This window comes from Harpia harpyja, chromosome 4 (assembly GCF_026419915.1).
Source record: "Harpia harpyja isolate bHarHar1 chromosome 4, bHarHar1 primary haplotype, whole genome shotgun sequence".
In the NCBI taxonomy this organism is placed as follows: domain Eukaryota; kingdom Metazoa; phylum Chordata; class Aves; order Accipitriformes; family Accipitridae; genus Harpia; species Harpia harpyja.
Window position 1 is genome coordinate 57,617,678 of NC_068943.1, and position 20,171 is coordinate 57,637,848.

At 40.4% G+C, this 20,171-nt stretch overlaps 1 protein-coding gene and 1 long non-coding RNA gene across 4 annotated transcripts in view; one reads left to right on the plus strand and one right to left on the minus strand.

The window, feature by feature from the left end:
- Positions 1-20,171, minus strand: part of ETAA1 (ETAA1 activator of ATR kinase) — a 45,009-nt gene that overhangs the window by 2,487 nt on the left and 22,351 nt on the right. For all 3 annotated transcript variants that reach the window (XR_008234741.1, XR_008234737.1, XR_008234738.1), the window contains 2 exons: positions 9,847-9,913; positions 9,018-9,184 (listed from right to left, as the gene is read on the minus strand). The gene's annotated coding sequence lies outside the window, so the exon portion shown is untranslated. The remainder of the gene's footprint in view (positions 1-9,017; positions 9,185-9,846; positions 9,914-20,171) is intronic.
- LOC128140449 (uncharacterized) overlaps positions 10,871-20,171 on the plus strand; it is a 29,721-nt gene continuing 20,420 nt past the window's right edge. The window contains exon 1 of the long non-coding RNA XR_008234742.1: positions 10,871-10,950. This is a non-coding gene — a long non-coding RNA (uncharacterized LOC128140449). The remainder of the gene's footprint in view (positions 10,951-20,171) is intronic.

The window sequence follows — 20,171 nt, forward strand, 5'->3', positions numbered from 1 at the left end:
ATTTCTCTGGAGATAAGCACAGCAGCCAAAATGTAGTGTGCTGTACCTGAGTCCCAGTACCCAGAAACTTCCCTCAGAGTAGAGGTTTGAGGTTTTTGAAAGAAAACAATTCGTATCAGTTTCAGTGTAAGGAGGTGAAGGAGCTTTCCACTTCACAGCTTCCAGTCTTGCATGAATGCTGCTGGACGAAGGCTATTTCTCTTGCAGTTGGATTCATAGCGTAAATCATAGTATTAGTCTTTTAATTAAACCTAGCTAATGGAAAACTAGAACAGCCATTTTGGGGCTAAGAAACATTTGCTCCATTGGCCCTATTTTCCTCTCACAGTAGAGAAACTCAAGCAAATATTCCTGTTTCCTGGGAGTGTCAAGGAGACAAGAAGTCCAGGTGGGCCAAGGGTCTGCTGCACAGAAGCTAGCCCAGGTACTGGAGGCAGCCCTTTTCCTTTCCTGCCTGTTTTTCCTCCTTTCCCAGTTGACTCAGGCAGACAGCATAGCTGAACTGTGAAGAGCGGCTGCCTGTCCCTCTTGGGAAGAGTTTCCACCACTTTGTGCTACCGCCCCTTGGCCAAGTGAGCAAGATTTGGAGTGGGATATGGGATTTCAGTTCCTCTGAAAAGCCAGGGGAGAAGCCTTAAATCAGTGCAGTGCGTTCATATCCAAGTAGGTAGCGTAGTCCAGAATCCACATAACAGAGCTGAAACATGATGGCACAAGACATTTAACTGATGTCAAATTTAAATCCCTATTAAAAAGAAGTGTTCTCTAGTCTGCACCAGGCCATCCATTCTGGTAATCTCATTCCATATTTCTTTTATTGTTGAAAGAAGACGTAGATTAATGACAGAATGAATCCCAGTAGAAGGAACGCGCTCCTTATAAGGGAGGCGCTCCTTATAAGGGAGGCTTGGGGGAGAGATGGTGGAAATTGTAACATAGGATGACTTTGTTGGCAGAGAAAGTTGCATTTGACCGTTTATATTTGAAAATCCTTCACCCAGGTCAGCATCGTTCAGCCAAATTATCTCCATCTGGATAGATGGAGCTGAGGATTGCCTGTCAGAAAAAAGACCTAGAATGTCATATTGTAACTTAGTGCCATGTTTTAAAAGCCTCTTAGTGACTGTGGTGGATCTGTTCAGACAAGGGGGTTGGATGGGAGAGGTACAGCGAGGACTCCTCACACTGAAGCTCACCAGCAACGAGATGAAAAGGTCTGAAGACGCTTGTTTGTTCAGCCCTCTCTCCCAACTGGTCCACCCCGACTTGTTGTTGCCTTTTAGAGAAATATGGTCGTGGTTCTTGATGGTCTTGAATTAATATACAATTTTGCTAGGCAAGTGAATGTTCACTATTTGCACCGCTGTCAACACATGACGTTTAGTGAGATTCCTGTGATGATTTCTAAAGCCTCAGGCTCTGGAGTCACATGAACATAGACTCATCCCTAGCTTCTTGTGGAAAAAAAAAAAAAACAAACCAAAGAACCCCCAACCAACCATAAACAAAAGCTTTGATCTTCATGAGTGTAGAGGAAAAAGACAAAAGTGCAGTGCCAATTTGCCTGTTAAAAACAATGCATGGCAAATGAAAACAAACAATGTATTTATAACAACCCCACAATCTTAAAACTTGTGTCATGATGGAGAGAAGAGGCTGGTGTGGTCATCTGAGAGGTTCAAAGCACAGTAAAGCCACACCATGCTGTAGGGAGGCTTGTGGTATCTAGGTATGTACTGGTCCACTCACCTGTGGGTATTTAAGCTCCAGTTAACATGTAGGACTGAGGATGTCCACACAACCTGGCAGGTCTCACAAAACAGGTATTCTCCTTCCACTCCTTGGCAAAGCCTGGGCTTGTTCAATGCCACCCAAAACATCAGCAGAGAAAGGACGTAGCGCTTCCCCCTTCCTATTACCCCGCTGTTAGTGCAGTTACCTGGGAGGTGAGAGATCCCCCTCCCTCTAACTGGGGATATCTGTGCTCCCATTTCCTTTCTGTCCTATGACTGCTCTCACAGGCAGATAACCATGTATTCTTAGGTACAAGGCTGCGTTGTCAAAGCTGGTGGAGATGCAAGGTTCTGTGGGAGCAAACTCAAAAGTCCACATTTTAAGTAAAGACTTCTTTAGCTAATGGACTCCTACTGGCCATAAGAAAACTATGAGAGTGACTGTGAATGGACCACATCCTCCTAAGGTACCTGGTAGCCTCATATTAAAGGCATTCCCAAGTCAGTATGTATTTAAGGTTGGTAAAGGAAGAGGGTCTTAAACTGTGGGGTATATGTTCCCAGAGTGTGACATGTAAGGTGGACAGGAAGAGGAAGGACACGATCATGTTCTTGTCTTTTTTTGTACAGGGAGTGTAATGTAGCTTTTTTAAAATGTTGGTTTTTTTTTTTTCTCTTAGCCTTTTTTTTTTTTTTTTTGACCCGCAAATGGAGATGTTACATTATGTTTTGGGTCAGAAGGAACCTTCTATTACCCCTATAGGAAGATGTTTTGGATTTTTCATGGAGGAAGAGGAGGAAGGAAAAATGTTTTGTATCAACCCAAACAGATTTTATTTTTCTATTTCAGCGACTGAAGTAAAAAAAAAAAAAAAAAATCAGTGATTAGTACAGCCCTAATCTGGAGATGTATATTTTAGGGATCACATTATGCTGAATATGTGCATTACATAGGCAAAGTAAAAATCCATGCCATTATTGTGCCTGTTCAGTAGCCACTTTTCAAATTGAAATATCTCAGCCATTTTAAATGACGTTTTTATTTTTGCAAAGACGCTAAAAGCAATTAGAGGGCAATATTGACTGTTCACTTGCCAAATACCACTGTTCCAATGAAAGCTGCTTTTGAGTTACTGTACACAAGTGCAAAAAGCATCCCAAATCATTTTACATACATTACAAGCAAAACCAAAAAGAAATCACCATTTAAAAGAAAAGAAAAAGCCGTTTATAAAAGAAATGCTTGCTCCCAAGTTGAAACCATGTGTCAGCCTAGAGCAATGTGTTAAATTTGAGTTATGAACCCCTGGAAAAAAATAGTTGTTTGCAGTGCAGATGCTGAGACTCACAATTAAAGCAGAGGCATGGTGAGGAGAGGTCTCATGCTGATGTTCTGCACAGGGAAAGTTCTCTAAATGCCTTCGGTGGGAGAGGTGATAAATTTTGTGTCTCCTCTGTCAGTAACATTTGTTATTTACCTGTTTTAGCTGTCTTTTTCTTAATAAAAAAGTAAAAATATGAAACTCTTGCATATGACCATATACAAATGACCAGGATGGGTTGTCTGTAATTTTAAAAAGTCATGATCAACCCACCTTTCCAGAATTCAAGGCTACCTCCAGTTCACCTGAAGGGCTATTAATTTCTCCCCAGCATGAATTTATGCAGCAGGATCATTCTTAGAGAGTTGAGTAAAGGCATAGATAAGTCATCTCAAAACTTTTCTGAGGAGCTAAAACACAAGATGTTGTTCATACCCAGAGAAAACTATCAGGATCTTATTGCAAGGATGCTTTCAACTTCAGTGGTTGGTAGGTTATCGAGGCTGACCTGGCAGGAGATTGCAGCAGATACTGTCATCCCTTGGGGATTTGTTCTCCACCCACACTTTGTCTGTGCAGTGTAAAGGGCTCCTGCCTTTGGGATCCAACTTTCGGAGTATATGGGTGTCTTAAAATCAGTTGAGTTACGCTGTTGGGGTAAATCGTAGGCTTTACTCTGCTATCTGCCATTAATTTATCTGTGGGCTATGAGCCAACATCTGTCTTCTCTGCCTCAGGGCTTGATTCTCATTAATACTGAGGCCTCTTTACACCTTCTCAGCAGTGAAAAATGGCCTTGCAGCAGAATTTTATTTACACCCATTTGGTGGCCCCTTTTTTCACTTCTGACACACTTTTCCGCCTTTTCAATGTGTTGCCCTGAAGAACTCACGAGTGTTTTGCTCTTGGACCTGTGTTTTCATTACTGTGTTGTCTGCCCTCATGCATGGAAAACAGAGATTTTATCTGCCAGAAATGAATGAGGTTTTATCGTAACGATCCAAGCAAATGTCATGATTCAGAGCGTAAGAGGATCAACAGCATGGATGAGTTGCACAATAAGTCTGTGTAAACAGAAGCCAGGACGTGAGGAGGTGGAATGGCTTCCTTTCCTTTCAAGAAAAATGTTATTCTAGAAGCAAACTGGGGTTAAATTTTATGAATTGGGGAATATTCCCCTTATTTTACAAGACTGAGTAGTGTAAATACAATTTTTTCCGCTTTTGTCTCTCCCCCCACCCTTAGAGGAGCTGGGTTTTTTCCTGGGACATCCCAAACAGAGTTGATATATCTCTGATATTTTCTGGTGTCTGTGAAAACAATTTTCTCCTTCATTTCAAAATAACAATTGAGTGCCACACCATGTGCCTTTGAGGTATGAGACAGGGTAACCCTGTTAAGAATTCAACCACAGCCATGCAGAAAAGGAAAGAGGGTTATTTGAGTGGAGTGACACAAGGGTGATGGTTAGTAGGCTGCACTGAGCCATTGTTCATGGGAACATAGTCTTTATTTATAAATTATAAGTAAAGATCTGCTAACTGCCCAACTGAGGACACTTACTCGTCTGCGCACTTCAGTCCAAGTGCAATAAATACAGATCAAATGTTCACCATCCATATAATAACAAGGATCTGATCCAAAGCACATTTTTATTTCTGCAGGGTTACCTTGGATCGTGTCGTGTTTTGTTATATTATACATGGATGCATCGTTATTTAAAGGAAAATAAGGGACAGAGTTGAAAACAATTGTAATTGCCAGTTAGAACTCTTGAGGCAACTGGAGACATTGTCTGAAAAGTAGCACCTTAGCCAATATTGATGAATACTTTTTTTTCACAGCTTACAGTGCCATTTATTTTACATCGTTTTAGACTGTTTTCAGTTAGCTCTTAAAGATTTGAAATAATTAAAATGGAAAATTTTTAAAAAGCCTACTGTCGGGGATTCAAAGTAATACCCAAAGTTTCTATTGACTTCAGTGTAAACTATAGGTGCTCTTTGGCTCTGGAAACACAGCATTTATATTTTGCTAGGTAATCATAAAGAAACGTATTGCATAGAGTTTTGTGCCAGATTCCCCATTATGCTGCAGGAGTGTACTGATTGCAGAACGAAGAGCTCAGAAACCAAAAAGTGACAGTGAGTGTGGCAGGTCTCACCTTTACCCCTCTCCTTTCCATGTACGCATTTTGATTTGATCTTTTATTACCTATCCATATACCACTTTTACACAGAATCCCTGCCTAATGGAGAGCACCGGATGGATGATGTATAGCCAAAAAAGCAGTTTGTTTTGCATGCCTGTCATTGAGTACAGCTTTAATTTATTACATATCATTCATCTCGGTGTAAAATAAGTTTTGGCTTTTTTTTTTTTTTTTTTTTTCCTAATAGACTTCCCCATGGTGCCCATTTTTGCAGGATCTGAGTGTATCAAAATCATTGAAGGTTTTACCTTCAGAAGTAGCCCTGGGAGTATGTTTGTCCCAAATTCACATGCATGGATTTAGGCACTTGATTTTAAGCACAGAAATCTCCTCCGGCTAGCATATATTCAGTACAGGAAAGTTGATGGCTCTGCAGAGCAAGTCAAAGTAGGCAATAATTAAGGGTGTAAGTGGAGTCCTTGGCATTTGCTGGTGGAGGCATCTGTCTCTTCCCCTGTTATCCTAGGGTTGTAAGGGACATTTGGGGACAAGAATACACCAGAGTCACAAAGAACCAAAATACCTAAGAGTCCACTAAGATGTTTTCTCAGGGAACTAGCTAGGCTAGTAGCAAATATTACTATCCCAAGCTGTTCTTCATCACTCATGTCCTGGAGATTATTGTACTCAGGAGCTCCATCAGCAGCAGAGAGGCAGTGTGTGCTCCCTGCTCTGCCTCGGTGCCAAGCCAGCAGGTTAGCTCTAACTGCCTTCATTGCTGGTCTGCCTCAAAGCTTCGAACCACATTGAAGGCAGCCTGTGTCCTGTTGAATGGCAAAGCTCTGGGACAGTACTTCACTGTACCCAGAAGCTGAGCTTTTTCTTGCTGGACATACCTTGCTGTCTTTACAAGCCACACTGCAGCATCCCCAGGCTACACGTAACTACAAGACAGAAGCAGAGATCCTCCCAATACTATTTAATGTATTAACTCTCCTGTTTCATCTCTTTCCTGCCTGAAAACTGATGAAGGAGGATCATGCAAGAGTTAAAAAAGAAAAAAAAAGATCTGTAGACTTGTAACTTCTCCACTTTTGGGGCAAGAGTAAGGTTTCACTAGAGATTTTGTTTTATTATGGATGGGATGCGTCTCGTGTCATTTTAGACGGCAGTGAAGTAGATGCCTATGTCTAAGCCAGTCGTTTGAATGTTTCATCTAGTCAGTGGTAGGAAACGGGCACTTGGAGGTCATGACTGATTTGACCTGTTTTAGATGCCTACCATAGCAAGAGATGATTCACAGAGATGATTATTTCTGTCTACTTGCTAGAGAGCCCTGATGACTAGCTTAGAGCTGGATGCCTGCACTTGAACATCTAAAATTGGAGTGCACTCCTATTCTTCCTGGCTTTGGGGTGCATCTGTCATATTTCCAGGCCCCTGCTCAACAGAGCACCAGGGCACATGCTTTTCTTTAAAGTGCTGCTTCCAGGCTTTGCTGTGGGGAGGTGGCATTGACCACCCACCTGCGTGCCAGGCTGAAGTAGCTCCTTAGTGTGCTTTTTACGGGATATTTACAAACAATAGCAAAAAATATTCCACTATCTCCAGCTGTATGCTAGACAGCAAAAAATTCAGTGCAGATCCATTCAGCCAAATCAGAATTACAGAAGCAGGAATAAAAAAGGTGTGCCTAAAATTAGCTCTTTAAAGCCCTGTTTAAACTCGTGCATACGGGTCCTCATTTCCAAAGCAGAGCATAGCTGTTTCTGTTACAGTTGCTGCATTTTTCACATATCTTTGACAAGTTTTAAAAATCCTTTTTGCATCATTGAATTTAACCATATTACAGAAAGGTACTTTTTGCAACTTTAGGGGAATTTCTTGGAAAACCTCTGTACTGTCATCTATTACCATCAGTGATGGCACACATAAAAGAAGGTACACAGAGAAGAAGGGTGTTTTCTTCACAAAGGGCATCACCGTTTTTTTAAATGAGGTAGAAAGGAAGACTTTTCATGGTGTCTTTAGTTAAACTGGACAATATATTTTTTTTTTCTGGAATGAATCTTCCACGTTTCACCTAGAAAGGGGGAAAAGACTTAGCTTTAGCTTCTGTATAAATGTTTGCACAATGTTAATTCTAGAGTTTGTGTGTGATCCCCTTTAATTGTCTTAAATGATCATAATAAAGGGAAGAACCACTGAATTTTTTACAAGAAAGACTGCGTGCAATTATGTACAGAGATTGAAGTAGTGGCTTAAATGTACAAAGTTGGTTCAAATATGGAAGGAATGGATTTGGCTTGGCAAGTTTGAGATGGAACAGAGCTGTTTCTGGAAAGCCATTACAAGTGTCAGTCTGGAAACTGGCTGTCTCTGCACCTGCTTAAGAGCTGCATTAACACCAGTTTCCACTGCACGATCTTTTGGCTTGTGCTGAAATTTCGGCTCGTGCTGAAACTGCACAGATTTGGGTTTACAAAGACCCTTCTGATGGCAAAGTAGGAGAGGGTGAAGCTACGCTGACTTCAAGAAGGAAGAAAAGGGTAGAGCAGCTGACAAAGCATCTGCTGTATGTTCACAGGGTTTTGAAAGCTGGGCTGATGTAAAAATTAAGGTTGTGGGCTGATGCGAAAATTAAGACTGTCTCCTTGAAGATTTTGGCAACTGCCCTGAGACCCCTGGTTGTCCACCTGCTTTCAGACTTTGCTCCAGCACCTGCCCAAGAGAGGTGCATTCCTAGAGAGGGCTCTGTGAGAAGGCACTGAAAATTTACAAACTGAGCTACAAAAGCAAAAGCAAGATCTGATAATGGAAAAGAGCTGTTGCACATCATGCACTTCTTCAGCTGCTGAGCTGTACAGAACAGTTGCATCAACCCATTAAGTGACACTATTCCTTGCTTGGATGAGATGTTATACCTGGTTTCTATCCTGCTTATTTCTTACTCTCCTCCCTTAAGGCTAAGTTAAGACAGTTTATTTGCACAGAATAGGTGGTTATGAGTGTTTTCTAGGCTGTGACTGTTTACTTTTACATAATATAATTTTATTTCAGGGGTGGCCCTTCAGATTTCTTGGTACTCTTTAAAGAATCAAGAGCTGCTTAGGGTGAATATCACCACTTTCTGCTGCTCCTGTACTGATGTCCACACAAATACCAAAGGAAAGGTGTCCAAGCCTAAGCCGTCGATCTCAAGGGGGCTCTGAATTTTAGAAGTGTCCCTCACCCTAACAGCGAGCTGACTTGAAATCCTGTGTCTGAGTAGCTCCAGACTTTCTGGGGTTTGAAAACTAACATCAGATCTGATATTTGGCCCAGCTTCTTAATTAAAATGGAAAATTGCATTTTGAGCCTCAGCCTTCCTGAAGGACAGCCTGTGCCAAACCCAGTGAGCTCGAGATAGAAACAAGGATTTGCAGGACACTGTGTCCCATCTCAGGCAGAGGTCAGCAGGAGTTCTGAGCAAAGTGGGACTGGCCCTGCTGGCTGGAAACTTCTTTATTTGCCTCTGAGCTCCTCAGCCACTGGGGTTTGAGACCTATGCAGGTGTGCAGGGGGGAGAGAGTCATTTGTTACACTCAGAAGAGGATATTTGTGATGAGGGAAATCACGGGTTTTATATGCTCACATTTTTTTGTTCCTTTCTTAAGCAAAAAGGAACCTTTAGAATGCCAAAATCTTAATATTTCACAGCAGTAAGTATTTTATAAACACATGTTGCAAATGGCACTATAAATTCTCCACTATGGAAAATTGCTATCTGGTTTGAAACTAGGCAGGATAAATAGAACTATAAAAGGTTACCTGGAGTAAACAGATAGGGTTTCCAAAACATACCACATGAGATAGATTGGAGCTCATAGTAATCTGTTTTCCATGCTTAACACGCGCTCAGCATCAGCTGAACTCTGTAACTGAGCTGCCATCTGTATCAATCCCGTTCCTAGATGTCATGGCCCTGTTAATGAAATCTGGAAGTGAAATTGTAAATGGATTCAGTGAATGGTAGATGTCAGCCATTGCGTGATGGGCAATCATCAATCATCTACTGTCAGTTATTTCTGTCTCAGTGAGTAAGCCTTTATTTAAAGCATAAAGTAAGAATGTTGCCAGACCACAGGAACAAGCCCTGAGCTGTTTGCAGGTGCTGCTATTCACAGCTGCCAATTAAACCCCTGACATTTCCATAATGGCCAAGAGGCAAAGCATATGCACTTGATATAAACATTTTTGTAAAAATTAATCTCAGTTTATCAATACTTCACTTTTTTTTTTTTTTTCAGGGCAACATACAACATCCTACTTGGCCTATTGTTTGTTTGCTGTAGAAAGAGAGAAATATGAGTTGGAAGGCAGCCAGGGCGTTCATTTCCCCAGGATATACAGTAGATTCCGGTGGCTCATTTCAGCCCTTAATTGGGGAGGGAAAGCACAGTAGTGAGGAATCCCACCTTCAGAAAATGTTGTGTGTGCCCTTGCCCCCCAGCCATGTGCACGTGCTCAACTCCATTGCTTCACATCATGCACTGGCCCTTAGCTCAGTAAAAATGTAATGCTTGGTCTGGCAAATGCTGGTCCTGAAGTTACCCAACCCATTGTGGTTCTTTGCTGCTATACCAAAATTTTGCCTTACCTGGATTTTTATACAGATCTGTGGGCGCATTACTTCTGGCTGGTCCTTTTCATTACCCCTCCACTATCTGAAAAAGAATCCAAAATACCAAAAACTAAAAATGAGCACTTTTTAATATACACATTATTTTCTTTGGGGCAGGAGAAAAAAAAAATATTGTCAACTCAACTTAGTAAAGGCATTCATCTGTACTGCTGCAAATTTATATGTGTATTTCATGAAATTGCCAGTGACGAGCTAGCTTTTTTTTTTTCAGAGAAAATATTTTCATGGAAAAAAAAATTATATATTTCTACAGAAAAATAAACTGCCTAGTATTGCCACCTGACATTTATAGTTTGGAGGACATAAAACTTTTCAGAGGTCCCTTTACTTTTTGCTCTCAGCTGCTTATAGTTCTTCAGGGGTATACTGATCTATAAGTAAATACAGAAGAAGAAAGGGCTGCATTCACATTTTCAAGGAGATTTCATCACATGCTGATTGCTCTACCCCATTTTGCTGCAAAGTCTAGACAAGACAGAACACTGAGTGGGAAACTGGATAGCACTGGGGCATTTTAAAGTTGTCTTCTTCACTCTTCATGGTACCGAGGAAGATCACATAAGTCAGCCATCAATTTGAAGTGTGTTTTCATGTGTCGTACTATCTGGTTGTAAAATTATGCGCTATTGGATGAAATTAATTTCTGAAACTTATAGAATTCTGTTAACATGATATATTTGGAGTTGGTGTTAGAGGTCTTGCTGGCATGTGTGCATTAAATTAGATGTGATTTTTTGCCAGATAGCTGTGCCGGTGTAAGTGCTAATTGTCAGATGCAGATATACTAGTGCAGCTTTTATTGGCATAGCTTATGTTACTTCACCTAACTGAAGTAAGCCATCCTGCCTTAAGCACTTCCCTGGCAGTGGACGTGTATCTATACTGAGCCATTTCCTATCTATCAATGTATCTGAAAGTTTCAAGTATAGATTGATCTTTGCTCAATTTTCCGTTTCTTTTGTCCATGTAGGTGCCTCGCGAAGTTCCACGTTGCTTCAGATTTCAGGGCTAGATGTTGCTTCAGATACCCAGGGCCCATTTTGAATTCAGCTAATTCAGGTAATTTTCTAACATGTTTCTTAAGTTTTTTAAATGCATTTTTTGCATTGAAAACTATTCAAAGTGCTTGAGATCCATGAAAACGTAGCTTTTAGATATTAAAAAAGAATGTTAAAATCTAAGTAATGCTGCTGATTTGGTCTCTTTAGAACTTGAAGGACCATACTGGCTGAGTTACCCAGGGATTAGTCAACTAATCCCACATGTATCACCTGTTTATTTTAAACAAAAAGTGTTACAAAAGGCTGGCTTAACAAAGTTAAAAAGCAAAAATCTCACAAAAGTCTCAGCATCAAACGCTTCTCTGTAGCATATGTTTGTGGCAATAAAGTAATTTCTTGGGTTCTGGATGACTCGGTATTCATTATCACCCAAGATGACCATCTAATTTGTGTACCTTTATGTAAGCAGAAATAACTGCTGCATTCAGTGAGGTCATGCTGCAGTGCTATCACCTCTGACTTGGCCCCTCTGCACTGAGCTAAAAGGCAAAGGTAAAAGGTAACTAACCCCCATTAGGCTCAGTTCCTGTGCTCTTGTAGATGTTGCAGCAATAATAACAATATTGCTCTGAGTATGTCCACATGACAATGTAGAAATGCCCAAGCTAGCTGTAAATGAACTATTGTGGGTACTGGACGCAGTCAAGATGAGGCAGTAGAGAACACCAAGAGGACTAATTTACCCTGCTTTTTGGCAGTGTTAGCTCCATATGGGGTAATTTATCCTGCCAGAAAGCAGGCTCATTTATGGCTAGCTCATTTATAGCTAGTCTGAGTACCTCTTTGCTATACTAGAATTTGCAATGTAGACGTACTTTCTATTAAGGGGACAAGTATGTGATTTTATTAAGTAAAAATATGGAGGTTAGGATTTTGAAGGCACCTAAGGGCTTCTTTTGAAGGTGGTTTAAGAGGTTACCACCTCCAGAGATCTGCTTCGCAACTTCTGCTGAAGATAACTTTCCCCATGAATCAGCATGTGGGATCACATGCCCACCTAAGAGCCTCTTGAGTTTACAGAACAATATTCTAGCTTAAATCACTGAAGAGGATGTGCTTGCATTAAGACACTAAATGATGAACTGAATCAGAGCAGATATATCTATTGATATGGCAGAAACAGGCAGACAGCTTGGGTGATAATGCTCCATATTGCTCATTTTACAGAGCCCAAAGAGAACCAGGTGCCAGGTCCCATGGAAATGTCTTTCTGCTTTAGAATGCAATAGGGGTTAGGTACCTAATTCTCCTCAAATACTTTCAAAAAAAAGCTGTTAGCAATATTTGTCTTTTTAGGGTTGCGTAGATCCAAATGTTGCTTATCTAGTCACCTACTGTAGTCTGATCCAGCTAAAGAAGCTAAAGCACAAACCTAGCTTCCCAGCATGACACCAGTGAGATTTCTCAGGTGCTTAAAGCTAAAGATATTTTTAAATTGAGATTTGTTTGTTCAAGGTTTACCTCCATTAACTTCAGGGTAGTTAATGCATGTTAACACTTCTGGTGCAAAGGGAGACTAGCATGTAGAGAAGGATTTGGCATTCAAGAAAGCAAACAAGTACCGGTAGCTGTTCTTACTTCTACTGCTGCAGTCACATACAATGAGCTCCAGGCTTGACTCTTGCTTCCCTGCTTCAGGGGCTGCCCAGCTATGATCTAGTGTGTTGACCTTACTAGCCAAGTAATGACTTTCATGCTGCTGAATCCCATCAGGAACTTCATGTCTCTTGTGGTCGTCTTCATCCATTGGCTAACTTGTATTATCATTGGCACGCTTAAAATTGTGATGTTATGTTTCAAATGTTTTTAAAGCTGAAACACACAAGCTCTTTTATTTCTCTTCTGCCTAGTAGGATTATTTCAGCTCCACACATGCAAAACCTCATATTATGCAAGAAATTAATCATATCAGGGTAAAGTAGCTACTGAAAAATTGCCAAGCACCATAAACATTGGTCAAAATGCAGGCCAACCATTTGCACAGCAAGTAATTGAAGCTAGAGGTTCATTGGAGCGACATGTAACTTTTCATTATGAATTAGAAAGCTTTTTCAAACATAAAATGATATCTGAGAAGACTGCACTACCTAAAAGGTTTCAGTAAACACTGAAAAAAAGTGTTAAAATATGCTGGAGAGATCAATCATGCTTTATGGTTACTTGCTCCACGTAGTTTCACACAATTCTCTGATAAACAATGTCCCACACACTCTGCCCAGACCCATTATTTTCTTCAGCACCAAAGCGTCAAGGGCCAGATCCTCATTTGGTTTAAGTCAGCAGAGCTCTGCTGAGGTTGACTGCTTGCCATTGATTTATGCCAGCTGAAGATCTGGCCTGAAGAGTGACAAAAATGTAATTTTATGTTTTATTTATGGGTGTAAAACAATAGTCCTAAAGGGAGCAGATGTTCCATGTCGAGGGAGGAGGTTTATGAAATGCAATTCCAGACACAAAACCTAATCTCTGTGGTCAGGGAAGGCATGAGGCCTGTTTTACATGATGAACTTTAATTGAAATCTTGCTCTTTTGTGTTCATTAATTTCTTCTATTTGGGATCCGACAAGCATCATTTAAATTACTTACCAGCTGCCAGACACCTTAAAAAGCAATAGATACTTGTCTTAGACACCTGGAGAAGGTTGGACAATCTTCACTTGTCTTTCCAATACCTGCTGAAATGGTATTAATTTGGTATCACATATTTTTAATTAAGTGGTCACTTCACTAAAGAAATTTCCATCTGTTTCAGATGGAGCTGTGGGAAGAAAGATCATTCAGTTTTTATGGAGGGTTTTGCAATTGTAAAATGTGTGGGTTTTTCCAATTTGGAATGAAAACCAAAGCATTTTGAAATTCTCTCAGAAAGAGAATGGAGTGTCTGCCTCTAAGTCTCAGGCCCCAGACCTCTTATTGTCCCCAGTCCCAAAACTATTCCCTTTGTGGGACCATCTTCCCTCTGTAGATCCTAGAGTAGGAGTTCATTGGCTGCTCTAAAGCAGCTGCCAAAAATTGAAGTTAGGGAGCTGAAAGGAAATCATTGGTAATAGCCTGCTTGCAGGAATGCCACAGTTTTTGAAGCACTCTTCATCATGTTTTCCTTCAACAAGCTGACATTTTTGACTCCCATGCCACTGCACCCACCCTAAGAAGGAGAGAGCATTCAGTGATATGCCTTCTCCTTGGCTTTATAAGGCACAGGCACATACCATGGTGAGATCGGAGCTCTTCAGAGGCACAAAGCAATAGTCAGCTGAGCAGTGCTGATTCACATGAGATGAATTTTGGACCAAAAAGTGCAAGGATGAGATTTTCTCCCTGACCTCCTGTGTTTCTCCCGACACCCTCGCGGTCAAGTACAGTACATGGACAGCTGGAGAACAAGCTGTGCTTATCAGAGGCCAACAGTGACATCTAAATTGCAGCTTCAGAAAAAGAGGATAAGTGGAGCAAAATTGGAAGTGAGTATTCCCGTATTCTGTTAAGAGTAAAAGAGAGAAACAAAAATACAGATTGAGGAGGGCTGTGTATGAAGAACAGAATGGAGCAGGAGCTAACTCTCTTATCTTAATTTAGCTGGAAATCCCAAATTTAGAGTTAACTCTCTTATCTTAATTTAGCTGGGAATCCCAAATTTAAAGTGTGATTTTGTCCTGAAGCAGGCTGAGCATAAGAAGTTTGAAATTCTCCATCAACCAAAATCAGAAACAGAAACCTAAGGCTAAACTGCAAATGGGATGCAGGGAACACTGAAACCTTTCATTCATGTTTCAGCATAATTTTTTGTTAATTCATTTTAGAAATCTGGTGCATCTTCATTGTAATGCTTTTCAACACAGCTGCAACAAACACAACTTTCCATTCTAAAAACATCAAAGCGGGAGCTTCCAAGGTTATAAAAATGCTTAATTTTTGTTAGCCTCCCTGGGTAAGGAGTTAGTGGAATAAGTTTTTCAGAACAGCTTTATTTTGTTAGACATGACATTTGTTCCCTTTCAAAGCCACTCTGAACAACATTTCCAGTTGCGCATTTCCAAAGGCGTGACTCACATCATGTGATGGGAGATGTCTTCACAGCCACACCAGTCCTTCTAGACTCCCTTATAAGTCTCCCAGTAGAGAAACTGGCACTATAGGACACAGTCTGACCTGTTTTAAACCTCTGCTTTAGGATGACGTAAATTAGGCCCTGGAACTGTCTTTTTTTTCCCTATCAGCTGAAAGGTAGTCAATGGGGACTAATGCCAAGGATCATATGAATCCCACCCAAATATTCTTGTCTGTGGGGATAGATGCGGTATTATACTGTGGTAAAGCAGTTCACATCTCTAGACACCATATGTAGGCAAGTGAGAGAAAGGTTTATGTATTGGAATGAAGTCACAGAAGAGTAATAAAATGCTCAAAAAATTGGAAGGGCTTAGTTAGAAGGAAGTATGAAAGCACCTAAATATGTACAAACGCAAAGTGCAGGAGGAATATGTTACATGTTTATTTACCACTTGAAATGTGAAAACACAACTGAGGGAGAATAAAAATCAAGCTTTTCCAAGGGAACGACGTAAAGAAGGTGGGTTGTGATAAAGGGGGGAATAATTTTCTTATCAGATGATCTGTTTAGTCTGGGGAGTAGTTTTCAGAAGAAGCAGTAGCCTCAGAGTTTGAGTCACTTCATACCAGAGCTTGGAAATTCACAACAGAGATCACTCCTGTCTGGGCAGGGAATGAAGAAATAGGGTCTACTGATCTTATCCAGCCCTCACTTCATTCAGCAGGAATCTTTTCCACTGTCTCAAGCAGAATTTGGATCAGACCCTTTTTTACCTCCTATGTTGATGGCTGGCTGAAAAGACTTAGGAAAAGTCACAAGGTAGAGCCCAAGTATGACACCAAGAATGGCTTTTTTTGGGCTGCTACAAGGAAAAATGCAAGTCTCAGAAAATTACAAAGCAGGCGGCTGGCAAATCAGAGGGACTGTTTTACATCTGGGAGCTGAGTCAAGGTCTAAAATGTCTTCATGGAATTAAATGACATTGAGCTTGGATGTCGCCAATTCCCTTAAAACTGTAAGGAAACACTTCTCAAACAGCAGCTATAAGGACAGAGTCATCACTTGGCAAGTTTTGCTTTTGCCACAGCAGGGGAATAGCTCTCCATATCCAGATTATTTTATTTATATGCCCAATATTTGGGAGAGGTTTTGTTGTGGATAACAAAAGATAGCTACATTTTATATCTGATTCAAAAGAAAACAATAATAATAGAAGTGAGGTAACATTTTTGTATATGCCTGAGTGATTCCCTTTGCCTGTTTTCGACCTACCTAACAGCAAACCTCACTTCATTCTACACTGCTCTAATTAATTTGACAGGACTGGAAACTTGCTCTTCCTGTTCACACTTATTATTCATCTCTTCAGAATGCCCTGTAGGGAGTACGAAGCACAGTAAAGCAGTGTTTACCAAATCCCTCAATGCTAAATACACCTTTTAAGCTGACTCTGCACAATGCCAGCAGTGAGAAGATCTGACTAAAGGGCAGCCAAAGAAGAACAAGATTTTCCAGAGCATCGTCTCTTTACACATGGCTAGCAAGTCTTAGGCAAGGAAACTATGTCTTTTTGCCCCCCTTCAAGTTCTACAGTAGGCTCTGGGGATCCCAACTTAGCCCTCCTGTATCTAAAAGCTTTGCTGTAGCCAAAGCAAATGACAGAGTGATCATACTCAATAAGATATGATGTTAGTTCACAAGAGCCACTGGGTAATTTCATACAGGCGTATCTTTTAACCTTTCATCACCCAAATTAGAAACATCATAACACAGCATAAAACACATCTGAAAAATCCATCGGAGGCAGGAACTCAGAAACATGCAAGTAGACATAAGCGTTTTGAGAATTAGAAAGTGTTTTGAGAAAACACTGAAATTGAATGTTAGGTTTCCTTTTTTAAAATTCTCATTGCAGAAAGGGACCTTTTACAAACACAGGAGGTGATTAAGGAATTTTAAAAGTGAAACACGCTTATTTGCACACACTAGGGAAGTAACTCAGACGTTTCATATTTTAAAAGTGAAAGATCAATGAAAGAGATTTTCAGCAGCAAGTTACCAGTTGGGTCCTCGACTCTAATCACCAGCTCCCTTTGCACCTTTATGCCTCCGTAAATCTCACCTTACGTGAAGCTAAAGGTTAAGTTTTCAAAGTACCTGAGAAAATTTCTACACAGCATAGGGCAGCACTCTGCAAATATACCCACATCAACCCTAAAAGAACTAACTCAAACACTGAAAGGGAGAGAATCATAGTAGTAGGGCAGTTTTTCCAGCTTTTTGCTCTTAAACTCCAAATGTTGCTTTGTGTGGCATTCAGCCAGAGTTAGATGCCACAGTATGCAAGTCACTTTTGGGGACTTGAAGCCAGTTTTCAAAGACATGTAAAGAAACAGATAGGCATTCAGTGGGATTTTTCAAGCCGCCTGGGAAAATGGAAACTAAGTAACTGCACATAGGTGCTTTTGGAAATTAAATACTTTAAACTTTTCAAAAATCTGAGAATTAGATTCCTGCTTCTGAAAAATTTATGTTGAGTCATTTTTCCTAGATCCTGAACCTCCTTATTCATGTTGGAGAATAGCAAATCCCAACATGTTTCATGGACAAGCATGCACACGTACAAACACAGGCTTCCTTATTCCCTTTAGTCTTAGCTTTTCTCCATTTATCCACTTGTTGACCTATGGAAAATTTAATCCTGATTCCTTTCACAGTCACAGAGATCTTACACCGATGTTCCATTGTTCATCTCTGTAGGAGTATTTGGGTTTTACAGTAATGCACTTTTCTGGCCTTGATGCAAAGCCTAATGAAGACAAACACGAGACTCACGCCAGTTCAGCTTGGTTTTGGATCAGACCCTAATAAAGAGAGGAACTGGGCTCGTTGAATTGTAGATAGAATAACAGCTCAACTTCTTCAGGTGTAGCTTGTCTCTGAATTGCTGTAGAGAGAAACCCACTCTAAACAGATTGAATCTGGAATAAAACCTTGGATAATTGGGAGTAGAATGGGTCTACTGACTTCAAGGGGAACTACTGCATGAAAAAAAGGTGTGCTGGCATTGGCCTTTGCTGTGTTACATAAGAAAGATGGTTCTTGAAACTAATTAATCCTTGAAAAGATCAGCTGACCCATCTCATTGTTAGCAATACATTTTTAATTATTCATTTTAGTCAAGCATCATTTGAACACAAGTCAATTTGCAATTTCATTAGAGTACAGAAAAGGCCTGGGGTCTATTCCTGGTAAAAAGGAAAAAATCTCTGGCAAAATTTCATAAAGGATGTTAATCCTCTAATTAATTTTATGTATCAAGCAAGAATTAATGTGTCCTGCTATTTAAGCAGAAGTCATCTTGCCAAGAAGTGCATTTTGTCGTACCTTCCCCTCCAGGAAAACCTCTTTACAAGCTTTGTGGCAAAATACCCTGGCAACTAATGACTAGCTTTGAAGCAACATTCACAGACCATTTGCTTTGATGACATTTGGAGCTTTTTCTCCCCCCCCCCCCCCCCTTCCAAAGTCTATTGTAAGTGTAGTGCTCTCACTGCACCGCCTTTGAAAACGAATCAATAAAGTAAGATTTGTCAGGTTGCATCTGAGGAGTATCACATCTTTTAACTCCCTTCTTGGTTGAGTTGCTGTACACATTTTTAAACTAAACCTTATGAACAGATTTGAGTATGTTATACTTACCATATTCACAGGCACACAAGTGTGACGCCTTTCTTTTTCTCCCTTATATTAACCTCAAAAGCTCAAAACCTATGCCAGTTAACCTTCCATAAAACTGACATTATATGGTCATCATACATAATCAAATGATGGATTGCATGTCAGAAAATCACAAATAGCAAATGTTTTCCCTCGTTACAACTATAAGAATTACGGTATTGCAAAAATGGAAAAAAGTGACTTCACCCCACGCCAAAGAACTCCAAAGAAAACACATCTATGTTAGTAAATACTGAAACAAATTTTGAATAGCTCACTAGCATCAGTATAAATCTTAGAGTGAGGCAATCCATACTCATGGCGATGGATGGAGATCAGAATATGGGCCACAGAGTTTCATTTTTATTGTAACTCTTGACTTTCCTTAATCAATGCTAAAATCTTTAGGTCTGATTTCTCATTTCAATGGCTTTGTGTAATGTGTCTCAACCGTACCTCATCTAATTTAATAAAATGCAAGCTAAGGAAGTACTTAAGTTACTTATCAAGGGTTTCAGATGACACATTATTATTGTACTCAAAAGTCAATATTTGCTAATCATGTTAGTACAGGAACTGATCCAGGGCTACAATTCTTGAATTGCAAAGGCATTTAAGATTAATTAAACCTATGTCCTCCTCACTTGACACATACACACACAACACCCCTCCTCCACCCCTCTTCTGAAATGGACAAGTCAGTGTCTCCATAAGAAAAAACCTGTCTAGTCCACAGCTTATAAGTTTCTCAGCTTTCTGCCTCCACTGTTGGTCTGTCATTCAGAGCCTGACTTCAGGCATTGGGGTAGCTGATGTTCAGCATGTTGGGATTGTGCCCTTTGTCTTTGACACTGCTATGATATCAAACCAATCAATTGTATTGTACCTGTGATCTTTGCACAAGACTGTGGTTGAAATCAGGGGAGAGCTCACGCTGAGCAAAAGCAGAGCCAATCTGGGCAGTGTGATGCAAGTTGAGAAAGCCTGATTGCTCATTTTGTTTCAGTTGGGATTGCTCATCTAACAGGCTCATGCTTCAAAGGTACTGAGGTGTTGAGCAAGCCTTATTCCACACAGCGGCAGAAGAGCAGTGAGTTTACACTGTATTATTCATTCTAATTTTTCTTTTATCATACATAATGGGAACAGTTAAAAAACGATCTATGTCTGTCTTTCTCTCTTTTAAAGCTGTTGATGAATTTGGCATGTCTAACATGCAAAGATTTAGTGCATTTCCTAGGGCTAGGTACAATGTGAGCAGGTGATGTGCAAGCTTCCACATGCAGAGCTGCCAGTGCACTTTCAGGCTGGATTTGCAACCCTTCTGCTATGCCAGCCTCAGTCTCCTCTGAGCATACCGTCAGCTGCTCAGAGGCAATGTCTGCGTCTGTACATGCGCATATGATAAGCGATGTTGTGACTTCCTGATATGATCATATATTTATTCA